General features: G+C 39.4%; 1 pseudogene; it reads left to right on the top strand.

The window, feature by feature from the left end:
• Positions 1-352: 352 nt before the first annotated feature.
• Positions 353-673, top strand: LOC144316767 (COX assembly mitochondrial protein 2 homolog pseudogene; annotated as a pseudogene).
• Positions 674-16,718: the final 16,045 nt, after the last annotated feature.

Below are 16,718 nucleotides of genomic sequence, written 5' to 3'. Positions count from 1 at the left end.
CTGTTAGTCAGAGACAGCTGAGTAAGTGGAGCAGCTGCAGGTCCCCCCGACTGAGAGATAGGAGGCCTTTGAGTCATGCAGGTGCGAAAGAAAGAACCTGTGTTGCCAAGGACTGCTTTATCTCGGGAGGATGTAGGGACCCAGGGGTCCAGGTGAGGTCGGGCAGCCGACTTTCACATTCAAACAATTCTCTCCTTCTGCTGCAGGTCAGCTGAGCCTCCAGTGAACACTCTGGGGAAAGATTCATCCTTTCGAGGATGCTGATTAAAACTATGGTATTTGAGGCCGGGGCCGCTGGAGCCCCGCAGGGTCAGCCGTGGAGGGGGAGGCCTCTCTGGTGACGGTGGCTTCAGCTGGCCCGGTGTGGCCGTGGCTGCAAGGCGGGTTGCCCTGCTGTGCTCCGTCACCTCCTAAAGATGCATCCTGACTTATCTCCACACTTGCACACTGAAGAATGCAACGTCTTGATTAACTTGCTTAAGGAATGTCACAAAAATCACAGCATTCTGAAATTTTTTGGTCGTTGCAATGATCTTGATTGGGAGATGAGAAAATGCTTGAAGAATGAGTACATGGAAAAGAGGACCAAGAGCAGGGAGCATGGCAATGTGATGAGAAAAAGACTTTTTAATCCCGCAGAGGAATCTGAAAAATAAATTACAGGCTTACCTTGTTTTATTGTGCTTCGTTTTATTGAACTTCGCTGATAATGCATTTTTTTCAAATTGAAGGTTTGTGGCAACCTGGCACAAGCAAGTCTATTGGCGCCATTTTTCCAACAGCATTTCTCACCTTGTGTCTTTGTATCACATTTTGGTAATTCTTACAATATTTTGAACTTTGTAATTATTATTATATTTCTTATGGTGACCTGTGATGTTACTATTGTGATTGTTTTGGGGTGCCACAAAGTGTGCCCGTATAAGACAGTGAACTTAATCAGTGTTCTATGTATTGTGACTGCTCACCAACCATCCATTCCCTTGTCTCTTCCTGTCCTTGGGCCTCCCTACCCCCTGAGACTCAACATATTGAAATTAGGCCAGTTAGTGATCCTACGATGGCCTCTAAGTATTCAAGTGAAAGGAAGAGTCCTTCATCTCTCACTGTAAGTCAAAAGGTAGAAGTGATAAGCTCAGCAAGAAAGGCATGTTGAAAGCCGAGATAGGCTGGAGCCAAGTTGCCAAATACAAAGGGAAAGTTCTTGAAGGAAAGTAAAAGTGCTACTCCAGTGAACACACAGATGGTAAGGAAGCAAAACAGCCTTGTTTCAGTGGTCTGGATAGAAGATCAAACGTTCCCTTAAGCCAAAGCCTACTCTAGAGCAAAGTCCTAGCTCTCTTCAATTCTGTGATGGCCAAGAGGTGAGGAAGCTGCAGAAGAAAAGTTTGAAGCTTGTAGACACTGATTTGTGAGGTTTAAAGAAAAGAAGCTGTCTTTATAACCTAAAAGCGCGTGGTGAAGCCGCAAGTGCCAATGTAGAAGCTGCAGCAACATCGAAGCAAGACCTTCCAGTACTTTATTAGCAATAAAGTATTTTTTAATTAAGGCATGTACATTGTTTTCTAGACATAATGCTATTATACACTTAATAGACTACAGGATAGTATAAATGTAATTTTCATACGTGCTGGGAAGCCAAAAAATTCATTTGACTCGCTTTGTTATATTTGCTTTACCGTGATGGTCTGGAACCAAACTTGTAGTATCTCTGAGGGTTGCCTGTATACTTTCCCTGGATGCCTTGGCTGAGAGAAGATGTAAAGACTATTGGTTGATAACCGAAAGAATCTTACCTGATTTGGTCTCCAGAATCCTTTGACTGGAAAGTGACCCATGAGAAGTCAAGCCATGGAGAAATACAGAAGCCCTGATTCTGAATATTTGTTGGGTGGAGTCTTGGTTACTCTCTCTCATCTGCGAACACACCTGACTTCCAACATGTCTCTTCCCTTTGCCAACGATGGGCATTTGCTTATCTCCTTCAATAAAATAATTGGTTTTAATCGTAAAACAAAAAACAAAAAACTATGGTATTTGAAAGTTCTCCAGGGACACACACAAACTCAACAAAGCATGGGAACTGCAGGACTAGAGGCTCTGAAGCAAACATTGACTATTTCAAAACATGCTAGATGTGACTGGGAAATAGACTGGCTTAGAGTTTAGATGAAAACAGCTGGAAAAATCTGGATTCCCCCTTCATTTCCCTTCTTTCTAACCCGATTCTAATTTTTTTTTAAGATTTTATTTATTCATGATAGACAGAGAGATGGGGGGAGCAGAGACACAGGCAAGCTCCATGCCGGGAGCCCGACGTGGGACTCGATCCCGGGGCTCCAGGATCGCGCCCTGGGCCAAAGGCAGGCGCTAAACCACTGAGCCACCCAGGGATCCCCCCGATTCTAATTTTCACTCTATTTTTAATGGTTTCCTCCACCCTCATCAACCTCATGATTTGGATTATTTTAGAAAATGTAGAAACAAAAAATTAAAAATATGTACTTGTGTTCTGGTTTACTCTTTTCCTATTCTTACCTCTACTCTCTTATTCTTATCTCTACTCTCTTTTTTTTTTTAAAGTGTATTTTCATTTATTTATTCATGAGAGACACACACAGAGAGAGGCAGAGATACAGGCAGAAAGGGAAGCAGGCTCCATGCAGGGAGCCCAACATGGGATTTGATCCTGGGTCTCCAGGATCATGCCCTGGGCTGAAGGCCGCGCTAAACCACTGAGCCACCCGGGCTGCCCTCTACTCTCTTTTTAATTCAGTTTTCCTCTCTGGTCCCATCTGCTTTATGTTGTTCAATTTTTCATTTTCTTTTGCTGTCTCCCTTTTCTCTGCTATTGATAGACTTGAAATAATCTCTTCTCCATATGAATGGAGTTATTCATGGTGGCTTTTGGAACACTCTCAAGCTCAAACACCATTATCATTCCTGTGAGTGCCTTCGTACCTGTCACCCATGAGTCACAAATTTTGTTTTGGATATATTTCATTGTATCCATTTGCAATGCGAAATGCAGGGGAAAGGGGTTGACTGTAAAGTGTCATGAGGAGCCTTATTTAGGAATGATGGGAATTTCTATAGCCTGATTGTGGTTATATAACTATATGCAGCTGCCAAAACTCACCAAATATATATTTAAAATTAATGAATTGTATTCCACATCAATTATACTTCAAAAAAAGTCACTAAAAAAGTAAAAGTGAGCATGTGTTTTTGACCATGGCCACCTTCTCACTTAAAGTTGCCATGTGGCATAATTGTTGCTTACACATTTTTATCCTCTCAGGCTTTTCGTCTTTTCTGAGAACCAGTGTGTGACCTATGGTGTCCTTGTCATTTCCCACCCCCCATCCCAGAGAACAGGCCCTGGAGCATCTGCTCATCCCTGCTCTCAAAAGTAATCACAGCATACGCATCAGAGTGAAAAAGGATAAAACACAAATACCGTGGTTTCCAACTAAGGCCTTGTAAATAATAACATATCTTTAAAAAATATCAATCAAAATGATAAAAATAGCCTCAGTAATCTTGGTGTTTTCCATTCAGCTTGACCAGCTGCTGAAAGATGGCAGCAGTCCACAGTCAGATTTTGCTATCTGAAGGTGCTAGGGTCCCCTCTAGTGCCAACCATGGCCTTAGCATCTCAGGTTGGTCTTTATCTTTTAGAAGGAAACCTAGAGATCTTTTCCCAACATTAATGCTATGTGTATACAGCAACCCATTCATGCATTCTAAGGCACAAGTGAATCATAATAAAAAAGGAGGGATTACTTAATATCTTTCTATTAGTGAACATGAAGCTACATCAAAGAATGCCCCTTTTCTTTTTAAATTATTTTTTCCAGCTTTATCAAGATTAAACAACATATAGCATTTTATAAATTTAATGTGTATCACATAATGATTTGATATATGCGTATATTGCCAAATGATCACTGCAGTAAGGTTAGTTGACACATCCATCACCTCACATAGTTATTTATCATTGTTTTGTGTGTGTTGAGAAATTTTTAGATCTACTATCTTAACAGCTTTCAAATTTATAATACAGTATCGTTAACTGTAGTCACATTGCTGTACACTAGATCTCCAGAACTTATTCATCTTGCATAACTGAAACTGAGGGGGAAACTTGAATTTTGAAGCTTGAATTTTTATAGTGCCATGAAAAAAACAGATCCCAGGGCAGGCCTTTAAGTAAGAAGGTCATTGCCTATATCATTCATTATTTTTATATTATTGACTATTAATGAGATACAACTCTAATGAGAATGCCAATCATATTCTAAATAAAAACTTTCCTTTGATTAGCAAAGCAAATAAGTCTCCTTGCAGAGAATTTGGACTTTAAGGAAAGGTGCAAGAAAATGACAGAAACCATCTGTAATCTTAGCACCCAGACACAATCTATATCAACATGTTGACATATTTCCAGGCTTTTATTCTGTGTGTGTGTGTGTGTGTAGCTTGTATTAAAATTAGGCAAAATTAATTTTATTGTATGTTTTAATATGGACATTTCTCCATATCCTTAAAAAGAAAACTTCAAATATATAAATTTTAGAGGCTTCATATTATTCTATTGTATGAATGTATTGTAATATATTTAATCAATTTTATATTTTTATATATTTAAATTTTTTCTTTGAAAATACATAACATACGAAATAGTTTTTGGTGAGTTGTTTTCTTTTTATTCATGTACCTTTGCTAGGTATTTATTTTTTTAATACCTCATTTGATGTCTAATGTATAGACATCAAAGGTATATGAAGGTACACCTGGAGGTATATGAACGTATGCCTGGAGAGTATACGTTCGTAAATTATTTTAAAATGTCGATTGGTTTCAATTTTGATTTTAGAATGCATATAGTTTGTTCGTTTGAACGTACAGATTGAAATTAATACAAAGAACCAAAAGAGGTACTATTAAAGATTACATGCTTTAATATTAGAGCGCCACCTACTGGTGTATTTTAATATGGCATCCAAGGCCACGTGGGTGGCTCAGTGGTTGAGCATCTGCCTTTGGCTCAGGGCCTGATCCCGGGATCCTGGTATCGAGTCCCGCATCGGGCTCCCCGCAGGGAGCCTGCTTCTCCCTCTGCCTGTGTCTCTGCCCCTCTCTGTGTCTCTCATGAATAAAATAAATAAAATCTTAAAAAAATGGCATCCAACAGACTTCAATTAGCTCCTATATATTTATAAAGTTACTGTAGGGCAGCTCTGGTGGTGCAGCGGTTTAGCGCCGCCTGCAGCCCAGGGCGTAATCCTGGAGACCCTGCATAGAGTCCCACGTCAGGCTCTCTGCATGGAGCCTGCTTCTCCCTCTGCCTCTCTCTCTCTGTGTCTCTATGAATAAATAAATAAAATCTTTTTAAAAAAAGTTACTGTATTTGAAATATGACTGTGGTTAAATTCTTTTAGTGAGCATTAAAGCAATTAGAAAAAATGTCATAAGCTTAGATTTTCTTTTAAAGTTCTTTATGTCAATAAAAATATCAATATTTGCAGTATTTCAACAGTCTAAGAAATGGAAAATCTCATTTCTTGATATATATTAAGTGAATAGACAAAGAGACAAAAGATAAATTGAAAATGGGCGTTAAGGGGATCCCTGGGTGGCGCAGTGGTTTGGCGCCTGCCTTTGGCCCAGGGCGCGATCCTAGAGACCTGGGATCGAATCCCACCCACATTGGGCTCCCAGTGCATGGAGCCTGCTTCTCCCTCTGCCTCTGTCTCTGCCTCTCTCTGTGACTATCATAAATAAATAAGTTTTTTAAAAAATTAAAAAAAAAAAAGAAAATGGGCGTTAAGGAGGGCACGTGATGTAATGAGCACTGAGTGTTATATGTAACTGATGAGTTATTGAAAACAACATCTGAAACTAATGGGGTACTATATGTTGGCGTATTGAATTTAAGTAAAAATGAATGAATGAGTGAATGAATGAATAAATAAATAAAATTGAAAAGTTAATAAAATATATATGGTGAATGAAGCCACCAGGCCCAGAAAATTTCATGGGTAAATTCTAACAACTTTTAAAACAATAGATAATGCTATGCTATTTAAGTTATGTCATAGCAGAGATGTTAGAAATCACCTCTTTGATTTTATAACTCTAATAAACTGTAATATCAAACTAAAGAAGGATGTACTACAACAAGGAAAACTCTGAGCAATCTCATTTAGGAGCATAGTCTTTTTTTTTTTTTTTTTTTTTTAGGAGCATAGTCTTAAAATATTAAATAAAATATTGATATAATGAATGCAGTAGTATTTAAATAATAATTGTATCATTTTGATTTTTCATTTATACCATACCACTCAAATTTTAGAGTCTTAAATCAATAATCACTTATAAGCTGGTGATTCTGTGGGTTTGGCAGTTTGGGCCAGGATCAACTGGACAGCTGTCTTGCTAGTCTGACCTGTAGCTTCAGGCTTCTGGTGGCTCATCTGGGGCTGGGAGGCCTCGAATGTTCTCCATCACTGGTCTGGCAGTTGGTCTGGCTGTTGGCTGGGTCTCTCTCTCTCAAGTGGTTTCTCATCCTTAAGGGCAGAAAGAGAGTAAGAGCAGAAACTGCAACACCTTTGGAGGAGGTGTAGATTTGGAAATCACACAATGTCCTGAGGCAACAACAAAAGTTGGTCAAAGCAAGTCGCAAGGTGGCTGAGTTTCATGGGATGGAGAAAGAGACTACCTCTTAATAGAGAGAACGATAATATCACATGGTAAAGGGATGTACATACAAGAATGGGAGGAACTGTTGCAGCCACCTTTGAAAGCAATCTACCAAAATCATTAGATGAGTTCATCTTTGTAAAACACTGACACATAGTGTTATATAAGTATGTAAAAAAAAGGAATCAGTCCATCTAGTTCCAGGAATGCAAAGAGAGTTTACCATTAAAGCAATCTACTGATTATGATTTTGTGGGAAAAAAAACACCCCTACCTCTCAGAAAGGGGGTTAATACAGGCAATACAGATAGGCACCTTTCATTAAGGAACTTCAAAGAGAAAGGAAAATCGACAATTTCCCCAGTTTTTTTGAGCTTTGAAAACTTATGGCGACTTCCAAATAAGATGGTATCTTGTATAATTTTCTCCACTCTATTCCACAGACAGAAATACTTGAAAATGTGCTTTAAAAAAATTTAAAGTACATATACAAGCTGAAGGACAAGAGAAGGCTCAGGGGACAAGAAATGGACAGTGATGAGTGGGAATAAACTGTGCAAACCTTTGATCTTGGCATCGGACTAGGGCTACAGCACCCAGAGCTTCCAGGCCTAATCAAGAACATATCCAAGCACTCTCAGGCTGACATTGCTGGAAAATTGGAGCTGAACTAATTATGCCACATCACCTGGGGTGTAGCTGGAAGTGGACTTCTGCCTGTAGCTCCAGTAGATGAGAGGTACACCTGAGTCAGCATGGGGAGGATGCCTATGCAGCTTGTGGACAGAACCTTTGATATTGCTTTGTCTATAATGGGCCACAGCCCCAACCCTCTAATTTGTTCTGTGCCTGGGCGGTCCATTGGGCAGGCTGAACCAACCTCAAATCCATAAGAAAGACTAGAATAGGGTAAAAACTCACATGCAAAACAAGAGCATGAAGCAAAATTTCAAAGCACATGAAGAAATCCATGGTTTTGAGACATTATCATAGTATTTTTTCTTGGGGATAAATTGCTTTCAGATGGCATCCTAAAACTATTAATTTACTTACTCGACATATATTATTGAGCATCTACTATGTACCAAGTACTAGTCTAGTGGCTGGGAATAAACAGTGAACAAATCACACAAAAATTCCTCTCTTCATAGAGTTTATTATAGTCTAGTGGGAGGTCATAAGGAAAGAAATATGTCAGGAGTAATTTGGGTAGGAGTTTAGAGAGTTTTAGAGGGACAGATTGATGGCTGAGACAGATTCATGGACCCTTAAGCCCCTGAATTCTCTCATTCTAGCTGTCCCTCCACTTGTAATATCAAATACCAATAATTTTATCTTTTTTTATTGAACTACACAAATACAGTGAAAATGAAAAGAAACATAAGGGGAAAATGTGCTTTGTATTTGGATCTCTGTTAAAAAGAACAAGCTGGTAAGACTAAAAGTCAGGAAAGGACATGGTTCATTTCATGTAAAGAGAGTTAGGGGCCTCCAGGGAGGACCAGAGAAGTAAAAAGAATTAACAACTATTGAAGCAGTTTAGAGATTGGATAGACTTGAGGATTTAGCAAGTGCAAGATAGTCACTTTTGTAGCAGCTGCAAATTTTTCTAGTATTTTTTTAAAGATTTTATTTATTCTTTATTTATTTATTTATTTATTTATTTATTTATTTATTTATTTATTTATTCATTGAGAGACAGAGAGACATAGGCAGAGGGAGAAGTAGGCTCCCTCCTGGGGGCCTGATGTGGACTTGATCTCAGGACCCCGGGATCACACCCTGAGCCAAAGGCAGACACTCAACCTCTGAGCCACCCAGGTGTCCCCCTATGACTTTTTGAGGAAGGCAGTCAAAGCCTTTCATGATTTGGCTCCTCCTGCCCTCTTCAAGCCCACACATCCTTTGGTTCTCTTCCCACCCTGCCTCTCCCGAGCAGCCCCTCTTAGTTTTATCTGTGTTGAGTGTTTGTAGACTCATGAACAGGTTGGCTCTTCCACACCCTTGTGCTTTTATGTATCTTGTTCCTTTGCCCACATTTCTAGCAGCAACCCCCACCAAACAATTTATCCATCTGTAATTCTTTTCCCCAAATTTTGAAGACTCAACTTAACGTCCTCTGAGATGCTTCCCCTCTCTCAGGTGGAGTCATACTTCTCATCTCTGCTGGCTTCAATCTTGCACGTAATTGTATCATTCTTGTATCATTCTACATGTAGAGCTTTGTAATTATTTCTTAATTCAATGTCTACACCACAGGACCAACAACCTCTTGAGGGCAGGCACCGTATCCACCAACCTTTCTATTCCCCAGGACCTGGCACAGTGCTTGGCATTTAGTAGGTGTTCAGGAAGTATGAAATTGAATTGGACATCCAGGCTTGTAAGATGAAAGTTCCATTTAGGTCCCTTCTATGAGTGGGGAATACTGCTTATTTCCTCAGTAAACCCCCATAAGAGCAAAACCAGTTTCTCTGTAGCCCTATCACTGCTGGTCTAAGAAGAAATAGCAGAATAACAGACTAATTCATACACTCCAATCAACCACTCTGTGTGTTGCAGACAGGACAACCTGCCCCTTCTTGTTTCATTTTACGGGTGTTGTCATAGCTAAATATTATGCAGCTGAGGAGAAATCATTTCAAGTAGCTGGAGAGATGAGGCTTGATAATTGTAGTGAAGGATTTATTACTTGAACTATACAAAACTACTGTGAAATGTTAGCAAATAACTAGGCCTCAGGGAGCAATAATTACTTTCATTCTACAATTGCAGATGATGTAAAATAAAAGCAACAGAAATTGAAGCTTTAGATACTAATATAACATAAATAGGAAGTGGGGCTAGATAAGACCAGCCAAACAATTTTCTGTCCTCAAAAACTAACAGGGGGTGATACGATATTTTGGACTGTGAGCCAATGACTTTTGGCATAACTGCTTGACAAAATTCCCCAGTGGAGTTTATTGACCTTTGAATCTATCCTTGTAATCCATTTTTTTTTTGTAATCCATTTCTGAAGAGGCTTTTTAAAAACACGTTATTTAAAGTGTTTAATTTATTTAAATTAAAAAAGAAAAAAACCACGTTATGATCAATTGGATATAAAATGTTACCGTCTCAATTGAATCTACCCTGTCTTACCACCCACCTCACTTGTTATATCTATCTGTACTCAGTATTCTGGAGGTGGAGTGGAATCCTTTTATAATGGTCCACAGATTTAATAATCAGCTTTTCCCCCCACGGCACTTGGTAGTAAATGAAAGCAGTGCCAGGGTAAATGTGAGTAGAAAGAACTCTTCACCAATTTCTTACACAGGGCCTAAGTTATTTCCTTTAGAAGACTTATTTTTTTATTTTTTAAAAAGATTTTATTTATTTATTCATGAGAGACACAGGGAGAGAGGCAGACACATAGGCAGAGGGAGAAGCAAGGCTCCCTGTGGGGAACCCAATGTGGGACTCGATCCGGACCCAGGGATCATGACCTGAGCCAAATACAGACATTCAACCTCTGAGCCACCCAGGTGTCCTGAAGACATTTTTTTTTTTTAATGAAGTGAAAAAGGCAGAGAGGAAAGCTAAATATTTTATATACCTAGGAGTCAGGAGTCAGTCATAGAGGTGCTATGAGCTCTTGATAATTTCTACCTACACATAAAAGGATTCTCTTCAGGGAGTCCATGAAGGCATTATTGAATTGTTGATATACTGCAAGAGTCCTCTTTTCTGGAGTCTGGAGGTTTCTATGAAAATTGTAATGAGAATGGAGAATCTGTGATGTCATGACACCCCCCCCCCTCCCCCGCTCCTATCACATTAACTCCTTTTTCAAAGGCTCTTCTTGTCAATTAGCAACTGCAAGTCTCTGTCTGGAACAGAAACCCTGAGCTCCCCCCCGAAGGTTCTCCACAAACCCAGAAAAAGGAGGCAGAACCAAGAAACAGGTGCACACATGCTGAGGTGACCATGTAAACTGCACTAGTGGAAACAGTGCTCCTGATTTTAACGTCCTGTTACCCGAAGAAATCAGTTTTCCCGAGAAGTTCACTGACATTTTCTTTTCTGTCTCTTTTCCTTCTTTTACAGTTTATTGTCAATCAGTTACTGAACTAATGTCATTGGTTCTTAAATACGACCCAGGGAATTTCATGGTTCATCCTGAGAAGGTTGTCTGTCCATTCTTCTTGAGCACAACTGAATCTTCTCTCTTGCTCCTTCCCCTCCTGTGACATGCTCATGTCACAAGTCCCAGGAAAGAAGAGTTTGCTCCTGATGACTTGCCTTTGCCTCAAATGTGATCTCTGATCTCATCTCCTTGCTGAATAATTTTCTGGGTAATTTTTCTTTAGGACCTACCAATACTCATCATTTTATTGTATCTGAGTGAATTTGCTTACATGTTGGCAATTTTGATTGCATACCAAGCACTGTGAATTTTATATTTTGGGGTGCCAAAGACGTTTGCATCACTTTAAATATTTTTGGGCTTTGTTCTGAGATGCAATTAAATTACTTGGAAACAAACGAATCCTTCAGAAGCTGGCACTTAAGGTTTGTTAGGCTGGTCTAGACCAGCCTTTGGCCCCATTACTGAGGTAATACCTCTTGAAGGACTGCGATGGATACTTGTGTGTTGGGAGGTCTTTCCACCATGGCTGGGGAGCACATGATCTATTTCTGGCCCTATATCAGCTCCAGGAATTGTTGTGCCCCCTCCCTCGGGTGGTTGTTTCCTGGCTTCTGGGAGTTTCCTCATGCACATGCTCTGATCAGTACTCAGCCAAAGAGGGGGATCCCCTGCAGATCTCTGAGCTCTCTCTTCTCTGCTATATTACTTTAGGAATTCTAGCCATCTTTAAGTCCCTGAACTCTGAACTCCATCTCCTCAGCTCAGGAAGACCGTTGGGCTACATTTGAGTGTCTTATCCCCACACTATGTTTGGATATTTTCCCCAGGCTGTAAGCTGTGGCAATGGTTGGACTTATGTCACATGTTTCTCTTCTTATGGGGATCGCTGTCCTGTGCTGCCTATTGTCCAATGTCTGAAAACCATCGCTTCATATATGTTGTCTGTTTTCATAGTTGTTCAGGGTGTGGGGTAAATCCAGTTCTAATTACTCATTAATCATGGCTTATAGTGGAACTTATTCAAATAGAACATTTTGAATTAGGGGTTCTGGTTGGCAGAACATAGCACCATGGTCAAGAATACTAGACCTGTCGGGGCCCTGGGTGGCTCATTGGTCAGCTCAGGGTATGATGCCAGGGTCCTGGGATCGAGTCCCACATTGGGCTCCCTGCAGGAAGCCTGCTTCTCCCTCTGCCTATGTCTCTGCCTCTCTCTCTATGTCTCTCATGAATAAATAAATAAAATCTTTAAAAAAATAATACCAGACCTGTCAGAAGACTGCCAGTATTCAAATCCTGATGCTTGTGAGTGGCCTAGGGCAAATTACATAATCTCTCTTTGCCTCAGTCTCCTCATCTGAAAATGGAGGTAATAAATGTGCCACAAGCCCTAAAAGTTTGGAAATGACAAGAAATTGAAATTACTTTCAGTAATGGTAGTCTTACTGGAATAAGAATGTAATCGTCTCAGATCTTTGAAAGCTAATGATTATTTAGATACATCAATTCTAGAAAATTTGGGGGATCCCTGGGTGGCTCAGTGGGGATCCCTGGGTGGCTCAGCAGTTTGGCGCCTGCCTTTGGCCCAGGGCGTGACCCTGGAGTCCCAGGATCGAGTCCTGCCTTGGGCTCCCGGCATGGAGCCTGCTTCTCCCTCCTCCTGTGTCTCTGCCTCTCTCTTTCTCTCTCTCTATGTCTATCATCAATCAATCAATCTTTAAAAAAAAAGAAAATTTGTTAATAAATCATTTATATTATTTCCAAAGTCGAATCTCATACTTACTGAGAAAAAAAAAAAAAAAAACTTTAAAAGACAGGCTATTTTCTCACTTATGAAAGGCCACAAAACCACTCATTTTAAATTACAGTAACTGGATAAAGATAATTAATTCTTTGCAAAAATTTGCAAAAATTCTAAAAATCTGCAAAAATTTCAGTGAGATAATCCACTATTATGGAACCTACCATATTGGGTCATGATTTACACAAATATGAGAATTGTAACATTTAGTTTTTGCTATGTAACTATAAGCTTTAATCTCAGCAGCTTACAACAATAAATCTTTGTTTCCATGATCATGCATCCAGCTTGGCTATGGGTTGCTGATCCAGGCTGGGCCAAGCTGGACTCCAGACTTTCACTCAGGTTTAGGTCTCCTCCCTGTGTATTGCTTCTGAGGCCACCCTGCACATGGCCACCACACTCATTTTTGAAAATTAAGAGCTTGCTCCTGTCTCCCTCGGCCTGTTCTGTGTTCACTGTTGGAATAATACATCACTGGTGTGAGGGCTTCATCATGTCCTCATGTGTTTGGAGTAGCTGCCTCAGTCTAACTGGCTGTTCCAATTCCTAAGAACTGAAGCTGAGGGCAGCCCTGGTGGCTCAGCAGTTTAGCGCTGCCTTCGGCCCAGGGTGTGATCCTGGAGACCCGGGATCGAGTCCCACGTTAAGCTCCCTGCATGGAGCCTGCTTCTCCCTTTGCGTGGGTCTCTGCCCCTCTCTCTCTCTCTCTCTCTCTGTGTCTGTCATGAATCAATAAATAAAATCTTAAAAAAAAAAAAAAAAGAACTGAAGCTGAGTCTTGGGAAGGTGCTAAGAGGTAGCTTTAGTTCCTCAGAATTGAACAAGTGGCTGACTGGTGGGTTTATGGTGCCAAGGAGATGAGGACATCCTGCTTGTTTTGTTTTTTTTTTTTTTCTTTTTTAGTCATAGAACTTCAACCCAAAATAAACACAATAATTTTGTATAGTGAACTCAAGAGTATAGGTCATATTATAAGTGAATAGCATCATTTAAAGAAAAAATCCCCCTCTACATACAATTGGTATTGCTCTCATTCGTTTGCTGTCTTGTGCATTATGCTTTCCCAATCTTTGTTTTCTTTCTATTCAGAAAGTCTGATTCTTTTATCTCATTGACTGACCCAGAGACAGTCCCCCTGGGTTCTCCGACGGTGCACAAAGCTGCTCTATTATAAACTGAAATCTCCACTCTTTTGCCTGCTTCCTCAGCACCTTGGGATGCTTACTTCCAGCTGCCATCTTTCAGGGAGAAAGTGCCAAGTTCTGCACATGGTGGTGGCTGCTCATCTTCATTCTTTATTTCTGGTAATTTTCTGCTCCCAAGGCCTCTCCACACAGTCACACTGTACAGCCTCATAATCTGGCTGTCTTTCACTATTATAAAAATAATTCCAGATTAAGTATTCATTCTCATATGGAATTTTTTAAAAATATTTTATTTATTTATTCATGAAAGACAGAGAGAGAGAGAGGCAGAGACACAGGCAGAGGGAGAAGCAGGCTTCATGCTGGAAGCCCGATGTGGGACTCAATCCTGGGACTCCGGGATTACAACCTGAGCCAAAGGCTCAACCACTGAGCCACCCAGGTGTCCTGATATACAGAATTCTAAAAAGCACTTTTGTTAAAAGACTCAAGACCTGAATGGCATTTCAGAAGTATAAATTAAATATTTTTCTAACATTTATGTCTTATATTATTCATGCATATATACCAGAGTATATCTTATATCTACTCTTCAGTCCTTCATTATTACTTAAGTTTTTGAATATTTGTTGGCTCAAGAAAGATGTAATATTCTTTCTAAATATTACACTTCTAATATTTACATTAAATACAAATCAATTTCCTTATCAATTTTGATAGTGGAATGTTCTTAATTATTTTTATATGTAATATTAAAGTTTATCTAATTATCATTAATTATTTTAGATTTTTATCATTTTAGAATTATTTTAGAATTTTATTTTTGCAGTTACATACATTTTTTGTTCAACTAAATAGAGTTTCAACATAAAATCACATAAAGAGGTTTTCACTTTAGTTTATACCTAAAAGCCTTATTTATATTTGGAAGTAAATATACAAATAATAATGATAAAATCAGAATGACATGCCTTGTAGCTATTACTGATGTTGTCATAATGGCTAGATATTTTAACCTATGTCATCTTGTGATCATTGACCAGGCACAAACTCAGGGATAACTGAATTGATGCGCAAATGGGCATTTGGCTCTTCAAACTTCCAAAGCCTGAAGCCAAAATACAGAGTTTTGGCCAAATATCAAGGATGATTGGTGCATCTCTACATAGATTACAAGTCAAATATCTGAATCAGGTGGCACAGCATGAAATACTCTGATTACATTTGTTAAATAAGCCATACATAACTTTCACTTGCTTTAGAATAAAAAGATAGAGCAATTTACTCCCCAGAGGAAACTCTAGCAGTAGTTTCTGGGTAAGATATTGCATGATTTTGCAGATATGGCTAGCTCTTCACCCAGAAGTCATCCTCCTTATTCATAGTATAGAATTAACTCTCTCCAGGAGCTACATTTCCCAGTCTTTGTGCACCCATTTATTTCCATGTGTCCAGTTCTTGCCAATGCTGTATGAATGAAACTGGTGTGTTTTATTCCTGGGCAAAGACTATAAAGTGGATATGACTTCTCCACACTCTCTTTTTCTCCTTCTGTTGGCTAGATGCAGAAGACGTTAAGACATCTGATCCAAAAAAAAAAAAAAAAAAAGACATCTGATCCAAGAAACAGTCTATAGCTGGTCAACAATCTGTTTTGACATGGTGGAAAAAGGTAAACTGGGTCTATCAGATTCTTACTCTTTGGAATCTTAATGGAAAATACAAAATCAGTCATGGTCATCAAAAGTGGAGGTTTCAAGAAATAAGTGATTATTTGTACCAGGTCGGTTGGTACCTGAGTCTCCAAGTCTAAGATTGGGGTCCTTCTGAGTTAGCAGTGAATGGTACCAGACCTAGATGCAGCCTTGGAAAAGGAGCTTGCTGAAACTGGAGACAGGGCTAAGGGTTGTGTTCTAAAAGGATCTTGTTGAGGATTAGAGAGGAAAAGGTACGACAATAGAAGGCCATCCAAGACAAGTGGTCACACATAATGGAGATTTTATGTGGGGCGAGGGCCATCCAATAAGTAAAAGGTATCCAGGGAAGCAGTACAGTATGGCAGTAAGGAGCCCAACTACCTGGCTCTACAACTTACTTGTAGTGTTATCTTAGTTTACTCAATCTGAGCAAGTAGGAGCCAGATCATACTGGTGGCCCAAACTTGGTGGGCATGGTGAGGAGTTTGTATTTTTTCTTAAGAGTAATGCAAGACCTTAAGCAGGGGAGAAATGTGTGTCCTGTTTACTAGAGTGTAAGCTTTTCTCATTTGTACCTCAAGTACCTAGAACATGCCTGAAAAATGTTAGCTGCTTAATAAATATTTGTTTAATAAATGAATGGAGAAGGCAGGGTGGTGGGAATATGTATATAGATAACAGCTTTATCTGTGTCTATTTCTTTACTTGTATCTGTATCTTTACCTGTATTTGAATCTAGATCTAGTTCACCAGTAGCTGGCTGGAGATTAGCACTAACAGACTTTGCTGTGGCTTAGTTCCTTTCTTCAAATGCAAATCGAGATTTTCAAAGAGTTTATTAAACAATTTCTTAAAGAGTATACCTTACGTCACAAAGAGGTCCAAGCTGATGGAGCATTTTATGTAAGCTCTTGAGAAGTTAAAGAGGTAAAATGCAGTTAGATGTTTCCTTGCCACTAGTGAATCAGAAAAAAGAAGCCACTGTCTCTCTAATAGTGAGATGAAAGCAGGTTCATCCATTATCTGGGGCTAAGTGTGGTGCAGTGTTCATTTCCATCAACTCTGATTGAGAATGAACACAGAGAATCCTCAGAGTTGCATTTCCTACTTATTGCTTTCTTCTCTTTTTCAAACTGCTTCTATTCATTTCTGTATGGCTGGATATGAAATGCTTTAGGCATGCTAATTTAATGCTTTTTTTTCCTAGTCTATTTGAAGTCTGCAAAGAACTA

The sequence above is a fragment of the Canis aureus genome, chromosome 7 (assembly GCF_053574225.1).
Source record: "Canis aureus isolate CA01 chromosome 7, VMU_Caureus_v.1.0, whole genome shotgun sequence".
Lineage (NCBI taxonomy): Eukaryota > Metazoa > Chordata > Mammalia > Carnivora > Canidae > Canis > Canis aureus.
The sequence above is the reverse complement of the archived record's forward strand: the minus strand, read 5'-3'. Positions and strand labels throughout refer to the sequence as shown.